General features: G+C 48.7%; 1 long non-coding RNA gene across 1 annotated transcript; it reads left to right on the top strand.

Moving 5' to 3' along the window:
• The first annotated feature begins 213 nt into the window (after window positions 1-213).
• Window positions 214-4,827, top strand: LOC148109687 (uncharacterized). Its single transcript, XR_015725085.1, has 3 exons — window positions 214-342; window positions 2,867-2,972; window positions 3,890-4,827. It is a non-coding gene; the product is annotated as an uncharacterized LOC148109687 (long non-coding RNA).
• The last annotated feature ends 13,302 nt before the right edge of the window (window positions 4,828-18,129 follow it).

The raw sequence follows: 18,129 nt of genomic DNA, 5'->3' as shown, positions 1-18,129 counted from the left end.
GAGAAGGAATCCGTGAGCTGGCGGAACAAAAGCAGTGTTATCAATGTAAAAGCTAATGGAGAAAAGACGGTCAGGAGAGGCCACTGGAAGAGAAGTCCGGAACTCCTGGGGAGAGGATTATCTGGTCTTTCCGGTGGATCATCAGGGGATAATTTGCTTCAGATTTCAGTGTCTTCATCCTCCTCGCTGGGGGAGGGAAGGTGGGTTTGGACAACCTGACACTTTTAGCTGAAATATTCCAACATTTTATGTCTGCAGGACTTTCTGAGCCTTCCTGGGTGTGCCCGTGTGCTGCGAGGTGCAGGAGAAGAAGGAAACAGAAGAAATCGCGTTGTAATGACGGTCGGTCTGAGTAGCTCTTTACGCACCGTCTTGGTTTTCTGAACTAGCCCTGCCCCATAGAAATATAATGCGGGCCTGGGGGTCATTGTAGCATTTCTAGTCGCCGCATTTGGAAAAGTAGAAAGGGGCTCTTGGGTGGCTCTGTCGGTTAAACCTCTGACTCTTGATCTCAGCTCTGGTCTTGATTTCAGGGTTGTGAGTTCGAGCCCCACATTGAGCTCCTTGCTGGGTGTGGAGCCTACTTAAAAAAAAAAAGTAAAAAAAAACAGGTGACATTAATTTGAATAATATATTGGATTTAAGCCAATATCAAAAATAGCATTTTAACATGTAACCAATAGAAAATTATTGAGATTTACGTTTATTTTTTGGTACAGAGTCTTTGCTGTCTGGTGTGTATTTTATACTTAGAACACCGCTCAGATCAGACCAGCCACACCTCAAGTTCTCGGTAGCCCCACATGGCTAGTGGCTACCGTCCTGGACAGCACAGCTCTAAGCTCTAAGCTCTACGTAGGCAGGACTTATTTCCCTTCCTTTAAAGCTGGGAAAAGAGAGGTGTGGAGGGCCCACAGGTGTGCCCAGCAGAGCAGGGACACACCCAGCCTTCCGTCTCCTCCTTCGCTGCCTCTCCCATGATGCCCGCTCTCCTCCACAGCCCGTGGCACAGTCCGGGCCTCTTTGGAGCCCACAGGCAAGCAGGGGAGACAAAACCAATCCAGTTCTAGCGATAAGCCAGATAGTGCAGTGGGGTTCAGAGGCGGGGAGGGCCCCTGGAGGCTGGAGGGGACAGGTCAGGTTATCTCCCAGCAGCAGGACGGCCTGGGCTCTTGGTCTCTGGTGAGCAGGTCTCCCTGATAAGTGGCCGGGATAACAGATTCCCGGAGGCCTTCTCGAGGACCCACCTGCCAGTCTTCATGTTTATCTATGCACAGCATTTTGCATTTCTATGAGGCTTGGCCCCTCCACAGAGACCTACAATGCCCAGTAGAAAGACGAGAAGGCATCCATAGCAATAATGATGATAATATTAGTATTATAGGATGATCATACGTGTGCATTTATGATATGCTGATACGTTCATGTTATCATACGATGAGAGCTACCAGGGTACTCTGTCCCCACCATTCCTGGGAGGCACGTTGAATACATACTATTCCCTGTATTGGAGGACTTCCCCTACTGTTCCCAGGCCCTGTGCTGACCTTCAGGGGGACCGTCCCCATGGCGGGGTCCTGCTGTCCAACTGTGGTCTATAGGCTGGTTTTCCCTGGGCGTGGCCAACCAAGAGATTATTTGATGTGATCTATGAATTTTGGTGATTTTTCTAAAGGATACTTGATTACAGTAAAAGCAACTACCTACCAGACATGAACTCTTAGCTCAAAAATGTAAGCCAGAGACTGAGCCGGGTGCGGGTTAGCCAGGCAGAGAGGGAGCTGCGGAGAGAGGAGGGGCCGGGAATGGAGATACCGTGTGGGACCAGCCCCACCGCTCACCATAGAGACCTTCCACGATGTCTCCACGAATGCCACAAAGGTCCAGATCATCTAGCCAATTCTATCTGACAGCGCCAAATAGCACTTGTCAGTGAATTAGATCCTCCAAGTGCTTTTCTGAATTGATATAAAATTTTACAGCACGACCTTGAGCCCGGACAACAATATGTTCTCTGTCTTTAAAGTTGCCGTGAAGAACGTGGAACAATTTAAGTGAAAGCCTGTAAATCTTAAGGCTGTAAGGACATGTAGGTTGCCATCGTGCTTAATCAGCATTATTCAGTTTCTTTTAACCTAGCTGCAGCTGATACGAATCTTCGGAGCTTCTGGTAAGATTCCCATCAAAAAGCCCTTGCAATCTTAAATTCCCTGGGTAAAAATGTGAATCTGGCCTCAGCCCAGAGCCCATCTTCTTCTTCTAACATATATATCTATCTCCACGGGACGCTGCCAGGAGCTGGCTGCAGCCAGACCCCGCCGTAACCTCTCCCTCTCAACCGCTCCTCTCTTTACAATCAGGGTGAGAAAGGTGTTCCTCACATTCTTTTATTTTTTATTTTTATTTTTTTTTAAAGATTTTATTTACTTATTTGACAGAGAGAGGGAGAGACAGCCAGCGAGAGAGGGAACACAAGCAGGGGGAGTGGGAGAGGAAGAAGCAGGCTCCCAGCAGAGGAGCCTGATGTGGGGCTCGATCCCAGAACGCCGGGATCACGCCCTGAGCCGAAGGCAGACGCTTAATGACTGAGCCACCCAGGCGCCCCAATCCTCACATTCTTTTAAATACTTTATTTAAATGGAAGTACAGTTGACATATTAGTTTTAGGTGTATAACAGGGTGGCTTGACAATTATAAACACTCTGCTATGCTCGCCACGATTGGTGTCGTCACCATCTGTCACCATGTGAAGTCATTACAATCTTATCGACTGTATTCCCCATGTAGTACTTTTTATCCCCATGATTGATTTCTGTTATAACTGGAAGTTTTTACCTACCTTTTCTGTATTGCTCCATCTTTCTAGACGTGCTCCCCGGGGAGCGCCACTACCCCTTTTGAAGTCAGTTCTTGAAGACCGTTCCTGCTGGGCTGCCCTGACTCTTGCTCCAGGACCTGGAGATCAAGGATGGGTAAGGCTTGGGTGCAGGCCTCTGGAGCTTGAGTGAAGAGGGAGAGGGTGAGTGAGTTGAGGGCAAGGGCCTGGGGTCTCCTTGGCTTTCCTCCCCGCCCCCAGAGTGGGGTCAGGCTGCTAACTGTAGGGGGCAGGGGCACTCGCTCGGTGGGTTGCCCAGGGAGATGGAACGTGGAGTAGACAGTGGCGGTCATGGGTATTCTTCGTCCTACTTTTCATGATGTTGTTTGCCTATTTCCCAGTAGGGATGAACACCAAATCTGGAAAATAAAATGGAAGCTCTGGCCAGCCCACACACCTGCTGTTTTCTTTTTTTTTTTTTTTTTTTAAGATTTTATTTATTTATTCGACAGAGATAGAGACAGCCAGCGAGAGAGGGAACACAAGCAGGGGAAGTGGGAAGGAAGAAGCAGGCTCATAGCGGAAGAGCCTGATGTGGGGCTCGATCCCATAACACCGGGATCACGCCCTGAGCCGAAGGCAGGCGCTTAACCGCTGTGCCACCCAGGCGCCCCCACCTGCTGTTTTCTTGATGAACATGTCCCGAGCTCAGGGCCACGCAGTTGGCCCTGCTGAGAGCAGTAATCAAGAGAACGTCTCCCCTCCTTTCTTGAGAGGGTAAGGAGAGCCTGGTGTCCCTTGGTACGTGGGCCGAGGATGTGGAGAGATGGATAGAGGCTCTGTTTGCTCTTCTCTCTGATGCTTGGAAACTTTGCCTCAACTGGTCCTGCCCGGAATCCAAATGGGCAACCATGGGAGTCATACCCCTCCATCATTCATTCATAAATACCACCAAGCACATACACCGGAGGAAATGTACCGTTCTCATTCAAACCCCCTCCTCTATTTTTAAAAATCAAGGTTATTGAAGTATACTTTGCATACAATAAAATGCACTTTTTTTTTTTTTAATAGGCTCCACTCTGGGTGTGGAGCCCAGTGCAAGGCTCAAACTGGCGACCCTGAGATCAAGACCTGAGTTGAGATCAAGAGTCAGATGCTTAACTGACAGAGCCACCAAGGCGCCCCTGAAATGCACCCATTTTAAGTACGCAGTATGGTAAGTTTTGACAAATGTAAATGCCAGTGTAAACATCAGCACGATTGTGTTAGAGCAAATTCCCATCACACCACATAACTCCCTCTTCCGACTTTGCGGTCAGTCTCTCTCCGTCCTGCTTTCTGTCACCATCGTTTTGCCTTTTCTAGAATTTCACATAAATTACACCAAGCGGTTCTTTGTGCAATGAAGTGGTTGCTGGGAGCTGTGGGAGCGCTGCAATGCACCCCTGCAGCAGGGGGGAGGCTGGCCGGGCGCTGTCTGCTCAGCTTCCTGCCTGAGGCCCCGATCCTCGCAGGCCGGCCTGTAGTGCCACGATGGTGTTTTTACACATGCGCCGATGGCTACCCTTGACTGAAGCATGATGATTCTCGAAGCCTAGTTGGGGCAGGGCCCTTTCACAGCTGAGGCACGAACCTGGCGACGGAAGGGCTGAGTTTGGAATTTACCCTCTCAGAGAAGCGCGGCGAGGCACGTCTGAATGGCTCCCACCACTTGCGTGGACAGGCCGGGAGGAGAAGGGAAGAGCCGTGTCCCTTCTCCCCAGCTACCCCGGCTTGCGCACGCAGAGGATGTCCCCTACCTGGTGTGGGGCAGATTCTAGGATCTTCCATCCGTCTTCCCTCACCTGTACGAGCCGCTGTCAACTTCCTGGAGGAAAAAAACTGCTTAGAAATTCTGAGATACTTAAATATCATTTAGACTACTTTGACTTCTTCATCATGAACGTGTACTTGGCTTATCAAAAGGAGTCCCATAAAATATTTTAAAGAAAAAAGAATTACATCAAGCCGTGCGTGTGCTTTTGTGTCTGGCGCTCAGTGTGGCTGTGGGATTCGGCGCCGCTGCATCGGTGCTGCTTTTCTTTTTGTTGCTGAGTAATAGTCCGTCGTATGGGCAGCCCACAAGTTTTAGAATTGCCCTCTTTTTCTTGACTTTGCAAGAGGTGGCCTTTTCAGTTGCCTCCTCGGGGCCACTGGAGGCCTGTATATATACTGGATCTTTCTCTCCCGCCTCTTCCTGCCAACCCAAGTCCTTTCTCCCTATCCCTGCTGCCACCTTTGCCTCACGTCTGCTGCAGAGCAAGCCGTTCTTTTGGTTGTTGAAGATTATGTTAAAAATAATCATTTATTACACAAGTAATATAAAGTAACAACAAGAGATGCCAAATAAAAAACTAAAAAAAAAAAAAAAAAATATGTGCACTCCTGACAACCCACCGAATTAAGACTTTCACCTGATTTTAGCAGACTACCCATTCCTCATCACATCACATGCTTCTTCAAAAGGCTACCCTTTTTGCCAGAATGCCTATTTTACTTTATTTCTTTTCTTATGTAGACACTCTGATATATTTGTGGATGTATCACATTTCTTTTTTAGGTACTTATTTTAAACTGTAAAAACATTTAAAAATAATATATGAATATGGCAAAACCAGATTCAAAAGTACAGAAGAAATGTCAGATGAGAAGTCTTTCTCCCCAGCTTGTCCTCGTTTCTCAGGGCAGCCACTGGGAAGGCTGGGGCGAATCTCCCCCCACATTCACAATGTCCAAAATGCACCCAAATAAACAGGCCTCCACGTTCTTGCCTTACCACAGTGATCTGTCTGCGAGAAACACAAATGTGGCCTTGCATTTGCAAATCGTGTAGGTCTTTACTGAAGGTCTCTTGAGAGCCCTGGGGAGAGAGGTACACGGCACACACACGTCTCTGTCAGGATTCTTGGTTGTAAGCAAGAGAAACCACTGTCTCTGTTAGACAATATTAGGGGCTCACATAATCTCTGGAGAGCTCACAGCTGGAAGCCTCTGTGGGCGAGACCAACCCCCAAAATCATGCCAGGGAGCTGGTCTGGTTAAAATATCCTGGCCACCGCCACAGGTGCTGGTGGCTGCAGCTCGCAACACCACAGCGCCCCCTCTGGCCCCAGCTTGCCAGCTGCCACGGCCTTGGCCACCGCCACCCTGGGGAGTGAATGTGCTGCCACCAAGGCCGCCTGGCTCCTGGGTGGGGTTTTCCAGAGTGCTTCACGTCACTGCTGTGGGATTCACATGCTGGGTGAGTGCATTTGATTGACGGAGCTGTGTGTCCATACTTGGTCTGCAAAAGGAACTGGGAAAGGGAGCCTCTGGCATCGGCAGCTTCTGTTGTGAAGGGGATTCTACCTTCCAAAGAGGGGGTTCCCTTAACATGGAGGTTCAGATCCTGCATGGCCCAAAGGAAGAAAAACGTCTTCTACAATACCACTCTGCACAACTCCCTAAAAATGTCTTCTTTCATCTGTGCCCCAAAGTCTCTCTCTCTGTCTTTCCAGACTATCTCCTTAACTCCATCTTGCTCATTCTTCTTCTCCTACTGTCTGTGGAGCTCCCTTCTTCCTTAGGGGGTGATGGGAAACTCTGAACCCTTACACGTCAATAATTTTATCCCGGCCACATATACGTCTGAGAGGGACCAAAACATGTGTGCATTTTTTATACAAGTGATGTCATTCTCTGCACAATGTTGGCACCTGGCTTTCTAAAGCATAGCTCGGAGATCATGTCACTGTAATACAAATAGAGAGCTCCCGTACGTGTGTTGATGGCTGACGGGTGAACGAACTATGATTTACTTAATACATCGCTCTTTTTTATTTATTTATTTATTTATTTATTTATTTATTTATTTATTTATTTATTTATTTATTAAAGATTTTATTTATTTGACAGAGATAGAGACAGCCAGCGAGAGAGGGAACACAAGCAGGGGGAGTGGGAGAGGAAGAAGCAGGCTCATAGCGGAGGAGCCTGATGTGGGGCTCGATCCCATAATGCTGGGATCACGCCCTGAGCCGAAGGCAAACGCTTAACCGCTGTGCCACCCAGGCGCCCCCATCACTCTTTTTTAAAAAATTGTTTTATTTATTTGTCAGAGAGAGAGAGAGCACAAGCAGGGGGAGGGGCAGAGGGAGAAGCAGACTCCCCACTGAGTGGGGAGCCTGATGTGGGACTCCAATTCAGGACCTTGAGCTCATGACCTGAGCTGAAGGCCGACACCCGACCGACTGAGCCGCCCAGGTGTCTCTTAATATATCCCTCTCGATGAACGTGAAGTCGTCCATATTTAGGAATTCAAACCGTGCTGCATCCGCGTGCTTGTGTATTACCCCCTGTGTGAGCAGGGACATGGCGAGGTCCACTGGGCAGGAAGGCTGGCTAGCCCTTAGCACTCCTGGGCGTGAAGTTACAGGGGGCTGGGTGGCCCCCTGGGGGGCTGCTGCCAGTGAGGTCTCCATATGCCTGTGGGTGGGTGTAGACACCTGAGTGAGGCTTCGCAGGGAATCCACAGTGAGAAATGTCACAACCCAAACAGTAGCTAGATCCGCAGAGTGCTACATTTCTTGTTCAACTATGACGAGCCCCCTTGTCTGGAGCGCAAAGACTTGGACGAAAGCCCCAGAAATGGTTATATTAGATGAGGTGCCTGGGACTTGTTTGGCAACTTGGCCCAATATCTTTTGGACATTTTTATAGTCACAGAGCAACTCAAATCTTCATTTTTTAGGGATAGGTTTGCAGGCTGGTCCTTCACTGTCCAACTGGAATGAAGATTTTCGGTTCCCTGTCCCCTTTGCCTTCACTCTTTTTTCTGGAGGCAGCAACCCCATTTCCTTCCACGTATTTAAGGTCAGGTGTATTCTGGGGGAAGCGGCCCTCACGAGCTGGTGTGAGGGCAAGTGACTCTATCTGGACTCTGACTCCCGTGTGGAGTAAGGCGAGAGCCGAAGACACGTGGCCGGTGCAGACCGGGGCCAGAGGCACGCTGGCAGATGCCTGGCCCCAGCTTGCTGTTCCGGTCCTCACAGCTGCCCTTTTTCCCGCCTTTCTGACTTTGGTTTCTGCTGTTTCATTCTGTGATCCCACCTGCTCATCGTTGCCTGTTTTTGGCTCGCCACGGTTGGCTCTATTGCCAGAAACCAGCAAGCCTGGACTTGACCTCTGGCTTCTGCAGTGAGGCTGCGACAGTCATCACAGGGACCCCTGGCCCCAGTCCTCAGAGTCTGTGATTGCCCAGTTTCCCTTGCTTTGGTCCGGCAGGCTCTGCACTCTGGGTCTGCAGTCTGCCCGGGCCCTCCACTGTTGCCAACTTCCTCCTCCCTGCAGAGGCCCCACTGGACCCTCCCCTGCCGCCCTCACTCCCGCACCCCACCTGGGAGGCAGTCTCGGCCTTTCTGCTGCATCTTCTCCTGCCTGAACCCGCCTTTGCTTTCTCTCCAGAGCCTCAGTGCCTGACCCAGATTAGATGCTGGAACCCTCTGACCCCAAGAGATGGGGCTCAATTTCTCCCCAATCCTGTGATTCTCCTCCAGTCACCCTGACGGCAGGTAGGAAGGTCCTGGTGTGGTGAGGCTGGGCGGGGAGTGGATGGGCACAGCTAAGCGGGAAGGTGGAGGGAGGGTGAGCCACTGGGAGACAGAGCGGGAGCCCCTAAAGAAGGAAAGGAGTCGCGAATGTGGGCCTGAAGGTTCAACTGGCGAATTCTGAGCTTTTGTGAGTTGAGGGTCCTAGAAAGTTCTCCCTACTCAGCACTATAGCTCCTTTATCAGCCTGGGGTAGTACAGGATCTTTGGATTTCTTGTGACATGAAAATAGTGAAATTGTGAACCCGTTAAAATCTGGACATTTGAACTGGTTTATCATTAAGTCCTCGCAAAGAGCAGGCACGAGAGGATTAGACACAGGTGTGTTAAGAAGAAAGAAAAACAAATCAGAGTATCTGGACTTGAGATCCAGCTCCCCACTTAGGACTGAGCAACTACACAGCGTATTTGAACTTTCTGGACACCAAGCTTCTCATCCATAACAAGGGTGTGATAATAACCCGTGTTCTCTACCTTATAGGATGCTTCGGGGGAGGGGGCAGGGAATCAAATGCCGGAGGAGCTCTGAGCTGCTTAAAGCAGGAGACAGAAGTTAGTCATTGCTGCTACTTTCCTCCTGGGAGGAGACACAAGCTCTCTGTTACTTGGCTGGAGGGTTTTTCTGGGTGGGCTTGTTCAGACAGGGTTGAGAAGAAGAACCGGAATTTGGATTCAGACTGGGAGCCTGTGACTTAACCCTAGGATCAAAGCCACAGGAGCCAGTACTGTGCGGTGTTCTGTCTGATGCTTTCCAGACTCTCTCTGGTTTTCTCAGTTTCTAAGTTTAAGTTCATTCCGAAGCTGAAAAGCTGTGAATGGACCCTGAGGTTCAAAAGGGGAATGCCCACAATGCTCAGATTAGAAGCACCTAGAAAGGCCCCTTCGGCTTCCATTTTATCTGCACCTCAGATGAACCCTTGCCTGCCTGCTATCTGAGAGGAAGCCTCTGTCCCTTTTGGGACAAGATGGTGGCAGAGTGCCCGTGCAAGATCTGGGAGGGCTCAGGGAGAGCCAGGGCCTGAAACAGGACAGACTTGATGGTTTCAAGGAGCACAAGGCTGGTGTGGCTGGAGAAACATGAGCCAGGGGAGAAGGGGCGATGGGGTGGGAGAGGCCAGCAGGGGTCCCAGGATGAAGAACTGGAAGCCGGTTGGGGGGGTGGGGGTGGTGAGGCTTGGATACACTCTGGCAGCCGCCAACTCTTCTTCGGGTTTTGAGGTCCCTCCAGCTCTGTTGGGAGAATGGGTCGAAGCCACGGCTGTGTCAGTGACCTGGAAACAGAGCTGGGAGGACAGGCAGCCCCTCACTCACCTCCCCATTCCCAAAGAGCCCCTCCTCAAAGCCCCCACTTGTGTCTCCATGGAAATTAGGTGTTGGACCCAAACACAGGCGCTTGGGTTTTCATTCCCACGCATGTGTGGTTATTGTTTGGACAGAGTAGAGACCCAGTAAGCTTGCAAAGAGCCAGCATCTCTGCAACAGCGAGCTGGCAGTAAGTAGGTAGCAGGTGAACAGGTGAAACGGGGTAGCCTCCGGAGAGACCTGCTTGTCTTCCGGGACACTCATGTGACCAAAACGGGCTGAGAAGATGTCCTATTTAACGAGAAATCCGGTCGCCGGCTTTGGAAATCCACTGAGCTGCCGGTGGGCCCCAAGCAGAGCCCCACTCTGAGCCGTGGCGGCAGATCCCAGGGCCGAGCCGCAGCCAGCAGGGCCTCGGCCCCCGGCAGCTGGCAAGCCAGCTAGTGTCTTGGGCTCTCGAATGCCCGTGGGGCCTGAGGAGTGCCTGGGGTGTTGACTGTGGTTGCGGTGGGGGCAGTGGGCGCCTGGCTGTCTGGTCAGGAGGAGTTCATGCTTCCCAGGCACTTGTGACTTTCTCCCCTCCTTCCCCACGAAGGCCTCCAGGGACGGCACAGGTTTTTTAAAAAACAGTGGTTAATGCATTAAAAAAAAATCAATCCCTGGGGCGCCTGGGTGGCTTAGTCGGTTAAGTGCCTGCCTTTGGCTCAGGTCATGATCTGGGAGTCCTGGCATCGATCCCTGAGTCAGGCTCCCTGCTCGGTGGGGAGTCTGCTTCTCTGTCTGCCTCTTCCCCTGCCCCCGCTTGTGCTCTCTCACTCTCTCTGTCTCAAATAAATAAATAAAATCTTCAAAAAAAAATTGATCCCTGCCCTCCAGGAATTTGTACTCTATCAATAGTTTTAAGGAGAGAAAAATATGAGACTTTCTTATTAAGATAAAATAGTGAGATTTAAAAAATTCCCGGGGGCTGGGGGATGGAGGAAATGAGGATTAGTGTTTCATGGGCACAGAGCTTCTGTTTGGGAAGATGATGGATGGTACTTGACGCTGCTGAACGGTACACTTACAAATGGTTAAAGTGGGGGCCGTCTGGGTGGCGCAGTCTGTTCAGTGTTCAGCTCTTGGTTTCAGCTCAGGTCATGATCTCAGGGTCCGTGGGATTGACCCCCGCATTGGGCTCCATGCTCAGCGGGGGGGTCTGGTTGAGATTCTCTCTCTCTCTCCCCCTCTGCCCCTCGCCATGCTCTCTCTCTCTCTAAAAGAAATAAAATCTTTAAAAAAAACGGTTAAAGTGGTAATTTTTCTGTTATGTAGATTTTAACACAATAAGAATAAACAAAGTAATCCCTGTACATGGTAAGCATAATTTATTCAAGAAAGGAAACATTTTCCTGTTGGTCTGCCCCATCCCCTCCCTCCGGTCCCCAATCCTGGTCTCACTCCTTAAAGTTACCCGTTGTTAGCAGAGGCAGGTGGATCCTTCCAGACGTTTCCTCTAGACATGCTTGTCCTTCACCATGTTTTGTCTTTATACAGAGAGAACCATGCTGTTGACTATACCACAACTTGTTTTCCCCTGCCCGATACCGCAGCCATGTTTCTGTGTCAGGCTAGACGCACCTGCCTCATTCTGCGGAGGGCTGCATTTTAGAATCCTCCACAGTTGAAGCAGTTTTCTGCTGATTTTGGTAGCTTCCAGCTTTTTGCTCTACAAACTATGCAGCACTAAATATCTTTATATGCCACATTAATTACCTTTTACATAGCCGTGGGAATATTATCTATCTGTTGGGTACATTCCCAGACCCATTCCTGGGTCAAAAGACGTGTGTGTTGTGTTGCTAGATATTGCAAAATTGCCCTGCAAAAAGGGGCATCACTTACGGTCCTGTCAGTGGGCTCGTAGGTCCTCCCCATTTCTTCCTTCCTTCCTTCCTTCCTTCCTTCCTTCCTTCCTTCCTTCCTTCCTTCCTTCCCTTCTTCCTTCCTTCCTTTCTTCCCTCCTTCCCCCCTTCCCCCCTTCCTTCCTCCTTCCCTTCCTTCCTCCCTTCCTTCCCCCTTCCTTCCTCCTTCCCTTCCTTCCTCCCTTCCTTCCCCCTTCCTTCCTCCTTCCCTTCCTTCCTCCCTTCCTTCCCCCTTCCTTCCTCCTTCCCTTCCTTCTTTCCTTCCTTCTTCTTTATACCTAAGAGACAGACAAGCAAAAACTTCGCCTTTTCCATAGTAACGTAACAGGAATCAAAATGAAATGTACATCACAATTTCTCCTAGTTTGGTGGTTCAGCTGGTTCCCTGGCATCTAACTACTGGGTAGAGTCATCATTTTGCTTTGTCACTTCCACATTCCATTAACATTTGGCGTGTTTATACCGCTTAAATTATCTTGCAAAGTTTGGGTCTTATGCACTGGTCTTATCCCCACTAAGTTGAAAATACATCTTTAATTCTAATGATGACTTCTGCTCAGGGTATAATTTTGTATCTGATTGTAGTCACGCTTTCTTTATATGATCATTTCCCTGTAGTTTTTATTTCATCTTTGGAATAAGTAAGAAATTTACGTGGCTCATAATTCAAAGATACGAGTCCGTGTACTGTGAAGTTTTTTTTTTCCCTTATTCCCCATCTCTAATTCCTCCCACCTTCTCTATTCTCTAAAAATCCTATTTTTAGTTTCTTATATATTAGTCCAGAGTTTCTTTATAAAACACAAGCAATTACAAATATAGATTCTTATCCTCCCTTTTATTTACACAGAATGTCACGCACTCATTGTTCTGCAACCTCTTCTTCCTCCCTAGTTATCAGTATACCTTGGAGGTCTTTCCTTATTAGTAGATGGAGAGCTTCTTTCTTCTTTTCCGTAGCGTATATAAGGAATTCCATTATGGAGGGAGCTTATTTACTTAACCAGCCCGCTATGGATGAGTATATGCTGTTTATTTCACTATTCTGAACATTGTTGCAGTCAGCATACTTGTACGTGTGGCTGTATACAAGTCAGTCTTAAGTGTAACAGCAGAGCTGCTGGGTCAAAGGGTTTCTCTTAATTTTGACTGATGCTGCCATTGCCTTCCGGAAGGGGCGGTACCACTTCACCCTATCACGAAGAATGTGTAATAGTTCCTTTTTCCACAGCCTCACCACCAGGATAGATTATCAACTTGTTGGATTTTTGCCAATCTAATAGATGAAAATTGATATCTTTAAAACATTAAAAATATTTTATTTATTTGTTTATTTATTTATTTGAGAGAGCACGAGCAGGGGGTGAGCAGGGAATCTGACGTGGGGCTCGATCCCAGGACCCCTGAGATCGTGACCTGAGCCGAAGGCAGACGCTTAAGTGACTGAGCCAGCCAGGTACCCCAAAACATTTTTTTATTACCATATGCATGTATTAATTTTATAACAAATGATAAGCATTTCTAATGTGGTTTTAAAAATCATGGGCCTAAGGAAATTGAAGTAGATTTCTATGCTCTTACATGGAAGAATGTCCAAGTTAACAAATGATTTAAGTTACTGGATAATGATCTGCATCCCATAATTCCACACACATAATGTGCATACATGTGTCTATGTAGTTGTACATAGAAAAAGGTCTGGGGGCGCCTGGGTGGCTCAGTTGGTTAAGTGTCTGCCTTTGGCTCAGGTCATGATACCAGGGTCCTGGGATTGAGCCCCACATTGGGCTCCCTGCTCAGCGGGGAGTCTGCTTCTCCCTCTCTGACCTCCTGCTTGTCCTCTCTGTCAAATGGATAAATAACATCTTAAAAAAAAAGAAAAGGAAAAAGAAAAGAGAAAAAAGAAAAAGGTCTGGAAGGATAGAGAGAACTTAACAGTGGTTATCCCTGGACAGTGAGACTAGGGAAGGACCTTAGTGAGGGAACTTTTAATTTTTACAATATATTCTTCTGCAGTTCTTGCCTACTTCTTAAGAAATTTATTTAAATTAAAACAACAAAAACAGTTCCCATTTCTCCCACCCCTAACCCCCACCTCTGGCAACCACCAATTTGTTCTCTGTATCTATGGGCTTAGTTTCTTTCTTTCTCCTTCCTTCCTTCCTTCCATTTAAAAAAAAAAAAGATTTTTTTGTTTATTTTAGAGTGAGAATGGCGGTGGGGAGGGGCAGAAGGAGAGAGAGAATCCTCAGGCAGGCTCCCCCATGACCATGGACTCTGACACAGGACTCGATCCCAGGATTCTGAGATCATGACCTGAGCCGAAATCAAGAGTCAGTTGCTTAACCTACTGAGCCACCCAGGAGCCCCTCTTTTTAAAATACATGTGCTTTTTAGATTCCACATGGAAGGTTGTGGAAGAGGCCTCTGAGAATGTGAGCCTCCCCTGACGATCCCAGCAGCAGGTTCCTGACGGTGTGGACCACCCTCACCACGCCCAGAAATGCAGGACGTTCTCTATTCAGCACCTTTGCTTGCGTAACCCAGCAATTGCTGTGGGCTCCAGGCGTAGCCAGACATCCGCTGGATTTGAATCCCGTATCCCAGGCCCTCTAGAGATCCAAAGCACTCCCCGGCGTCCTCAGCAATACCCTGAGGATTGGGTTTTCACGTTATCTCTGACTTCAGCTCCCACCCCCACGGGTGCTGTCTCTGTTCCTCTCATCCAGACGGAAAATGTCAGCCCTTTGTAGTTCTGCAGAGAGGGACCTGCTCACACCAAGCATGTGGGGGATGGGAGGCGTTTCTAAAGATTGGGAGCACACGTGGGGATGTGAGGAAGACAGAGGAAGGGTCTTGGCAGCCAGTGGCCCAGTAGGCAGCCCCATCTTTAAAGTGCCCCATCTTGGGGGCCCCAATGGCTTCCTCAGCAAATGTTGCTGCTTTCCCTCTGTCCCCTTTTCTCGCCGTCTGTCTACCTTCCTCCCAGGAGCAAGACTCCTGACTCATGCAAGAGACGTTCGGCTCTATCTTTTGATCTCACCTTCCTGGAAGGGGTTTTTCTGGCAGGCAGTCACGAGCATGATCCGTACAACCATGTGAGGTGGCCTGGCCTGTTGGAGCATGAATTTTTTTTTCTTTGTTAACTCTTGCTATTTTTCTTGGGGTTTCCAGTGCTTTCTGGAGATTCTGCTTTCTGAAGCTCTAGGTATGGGAGTCAGGGCATCCTAATGTGGGAACAATGGAGCAAGAGGAGTGACATTGTGTGAGAAAGGATTGGGAAAAGGTGATATGAGCACAAGGAAAACAATTCAAACTGTAGAAAACCGAATATAGAGTGACAAGCAAGCCTCTCCCCTCCACCATTGGTCCTGTAGTTTGCTTTCCTAAAATAGCCACTGTTACCAGCTCCTTATTGATTTTTTTGGAGATCTTTTATGCATATATAAGCATAAATTATATGTATTATGTATATGTGTTCTTTCTCTTTTTAAAAATAAATGGTAGCCTGCTATACATAAGGCTTTTCTTTTGCCATTTATTTATTTATTTATTTATTTATTTAAGTAATCTTTATACTTACACATGAGGCTCGAGCTCGTGACCCTGAGATCCAGAGCCGGATGCTCTTCTGACTGAGCCAGCCGGGCACCACTTCTTTTGGCCTTTAAAAAATTAACAATATATCTTAACTATTTTTAATGGAGCTACCTAAAAATATACACATCTAAACACACACACCAACTTATGTATTTTTTCTTGTATTTGCACAAAAGGCAAACCTAGGTGATCCCCTTCATCAGCCACTGGGGAAGGCTTCTAGGGCATGGGGCTTTCCAGTATGAGGAGGGGTTCGGGTTGCGCAACATTCCTGATGTCAGTTTCAGTACCAGGAGGTGATGACGAATACCCAACATTGTTTCTGAGGGCTCATGGCTGTGGTCAATTGTAATTTTGTTTCCAGGTATTTCCTGTCCACTCCCTAGGGGATTCTGTGCCTCCTGAATGTAACCGTCAGTGCGTCCCTGTGGGAGGGGTGGACACGTCCCCTCATTGGCATCAGGCTTGGCCACATTACCTCCCTGGGCCAATGGAAGTGAGTGGGGGTGACGCCTGCCATGTCCAAGTTAGAGCCTTCAGAACCAGGGTGGGCTTCTGCTCTGTGTCTTTGTCTTTGGACATGAGCCGGGGCCAGGGGTTGTTCTGTCAGCCTGGGTCCCGGAACCAGAAGACATTTGGAAAAAGTCACAGTTGATCCACATCTTATGAGTAATGCGGGTGAAAAAGAAGCCTCGCTTGTCATAAGCCCCTAAAGCCCTGGATTGTCTGTTCCAGGAGCCTCACCTCTTGGAAACTGACTTATGCTCGGCAACAGTACAGGGCTGCGCGCCGTCACAGGGTCCAAGATGCTTCCGGGGAACGGTTTCCCTGCTGACAGTGGCCTTTGGGTTTGGTCTGGATTGACCACCAATTGACAAAGAAGTTCTGGTTGTTATTACTGGAACCAAGATACGCCATGGGCACTACGAAATCCCATACGTTCTAGCGGCAGTGCCAGTTGGCTCGAACGTTCAAAAAGCCGTTTGGCAATGTATAACGAGTCCTAAAATAATTTTTACTTCTAGAAATCTAGGTCAAGAAAATAACTGGAGATATGCAGGGAGGTTCATAATCACGTTATTTGAAAAATTGGAAACGACCTAAATGCCCCATTACAGGGTAATAGTTTATACTAAATCAAGTAGCTGCATATTTAATGCATGGGGGAGATGTTTACATTTTAGTAGAGTGAAATAAACAGGATACAGAACTATAACCATAGGACAATCCTAATGTATACGACAAATATGGGATCACGCTCTCAATCATTTTGTGTATTTTTTTCACTTACATCATGTGAATAACCATTTCCGCCAAGTGTCAACACGTAGATATGTATAGAAGAAGACTGTGAGGAAATAAGCAAAAATAGTGGTTCTCTCTGGCTCACGTTTTCTTTTCTGTGCTTTCCGTATTTTCCACATGTTCTACGATGAGGACGGACTACTTTTATAATCAGAAGTAACTGCTATTTAAAATAAGAATTATTCTGGTCACCTCTAGGGCTGTGCCTTTGCCCGTGGCTGCCCAGGGGCCTTAACTGGGGCTCCTTGTCTAAGAATAAGGCCGGCTGTTTAATTAGGTCAGTCTCCTGATGCCCTAGAATCTTCGCAAGGAGCTCAGCTCGCGCCGCGCAGAACCCCAGAGACGCCTCTCGCATCTCGGCTGGAGCGGGGAGCCTCCTGGGCTGCTGCTTGGCCTCCGCCTGCATTTAGCTTAGTCTGGATTTGAGACATCTGTGCCCCAGCCACCCTCTCGTCCCTCCAGCACGTCTCCTTTAAAAAGTAGTGTAGACCTCGCTACTTTATGGAAGAGAGAAGTAAGACTCAGGAAGTAAACATTCTGATCATTTTGGGTTGCTAGCAGTTTGGGATGATAATAGCTGCTCGGCCAGGCAGCCCTTGTTCCTTGCTCCCTGGGGCAGGGGGCGGGGGCTGCTCGGTAAGCTCTGTGTCAGAAGGTGCAGGCCCTGGCGTGGCTGGCTGGGGGCCCGGTGGGGGAGGGAGAATTCTCAGAAATCTCATTTGCATGAGAGCCCAAAGTCTCAGGGTTTGGGAAGGCCATCCAAGGGAAAAGGGAGGCTGACTATAAACAGGGTCAACAGGGGCCACTCCCCTCATATGGTTTCGCTAACTTCCTCACCCGGGTGCAGCCCTTGTGCGTGAGTGGTGGCGGGCGCGGTGTCCACGGTCCGGCCGGGGGAGCTGTAGTGGCGTTGGGGGTCAGATCTGCGTGCGCTCAGGGAAGGGACAGCGGGGACCGGCAGCCTCACTGGAGCAGAGCCCGTGAGTTTACTGCAGCGCGATCCACTTGCAAGAACAGTTTTCAGAGCCGTGTCACAATCGTCTGTGTAAACTGTTGAGTGATTTCTCTGTCCGTGGAGCACAGAGGTCCCTCCCCTCCCAAACTGCATCAGGGTTCCTTGGACCTGCTTCAGCTGCCCCCCGTAAGGCAGCACTTGGCCTTGTCATTCCCAGACCGCTCCGCATTGCAACCTTAAATTCCATCATCCTTCATTTTTTTTAAATTGAGGTACAAGGTACCAGCAGTAAAGTGTGCGGCTTCTTACGCTTCATAGGTCTGTAAGACTCGGCCCTGTTATTGTGGACGGCGTGGTTCATTCTTCTCTGCCAATTCCATCGGGTGGACATATCACCATGGATTTGTCCATTCTTTTGGTGGACACACATTGTGTCTATAATGCACTTTCCATCCTTTGCCCTCTTTGTTGCTCATTGACACCCCAATCTGGCAGCCCCACCATGTGTCTTCTCCATCAGTCTGGCTATTGTGCCCAATCTCATTTCTTTTGTGGTCAAGACTCCTGCAAGGGGAGCCTCTCCCATGCTGCTCCTGCTTCCCTACCCTCTGCTCCCACTCA

This window comes from Ursus americanus, chromosome 7 (assembly GCF_024610735.1).
Source record: "Ursus americanus isolate L20-20 chromosome 7, mUrsAme1.1.p, whole genome shotgun sequence".
NCBI classification, from domain to species: Eukaryota; Metazoa; Chordata; class Mammalia; order Carnivora; family Ursidae; genus Ursus; species Ursus americanus.
Note: the sequence above shows the minus strand (reverse complement) of the source record. Positions and strands in the feature narration are given on the sequence as shown.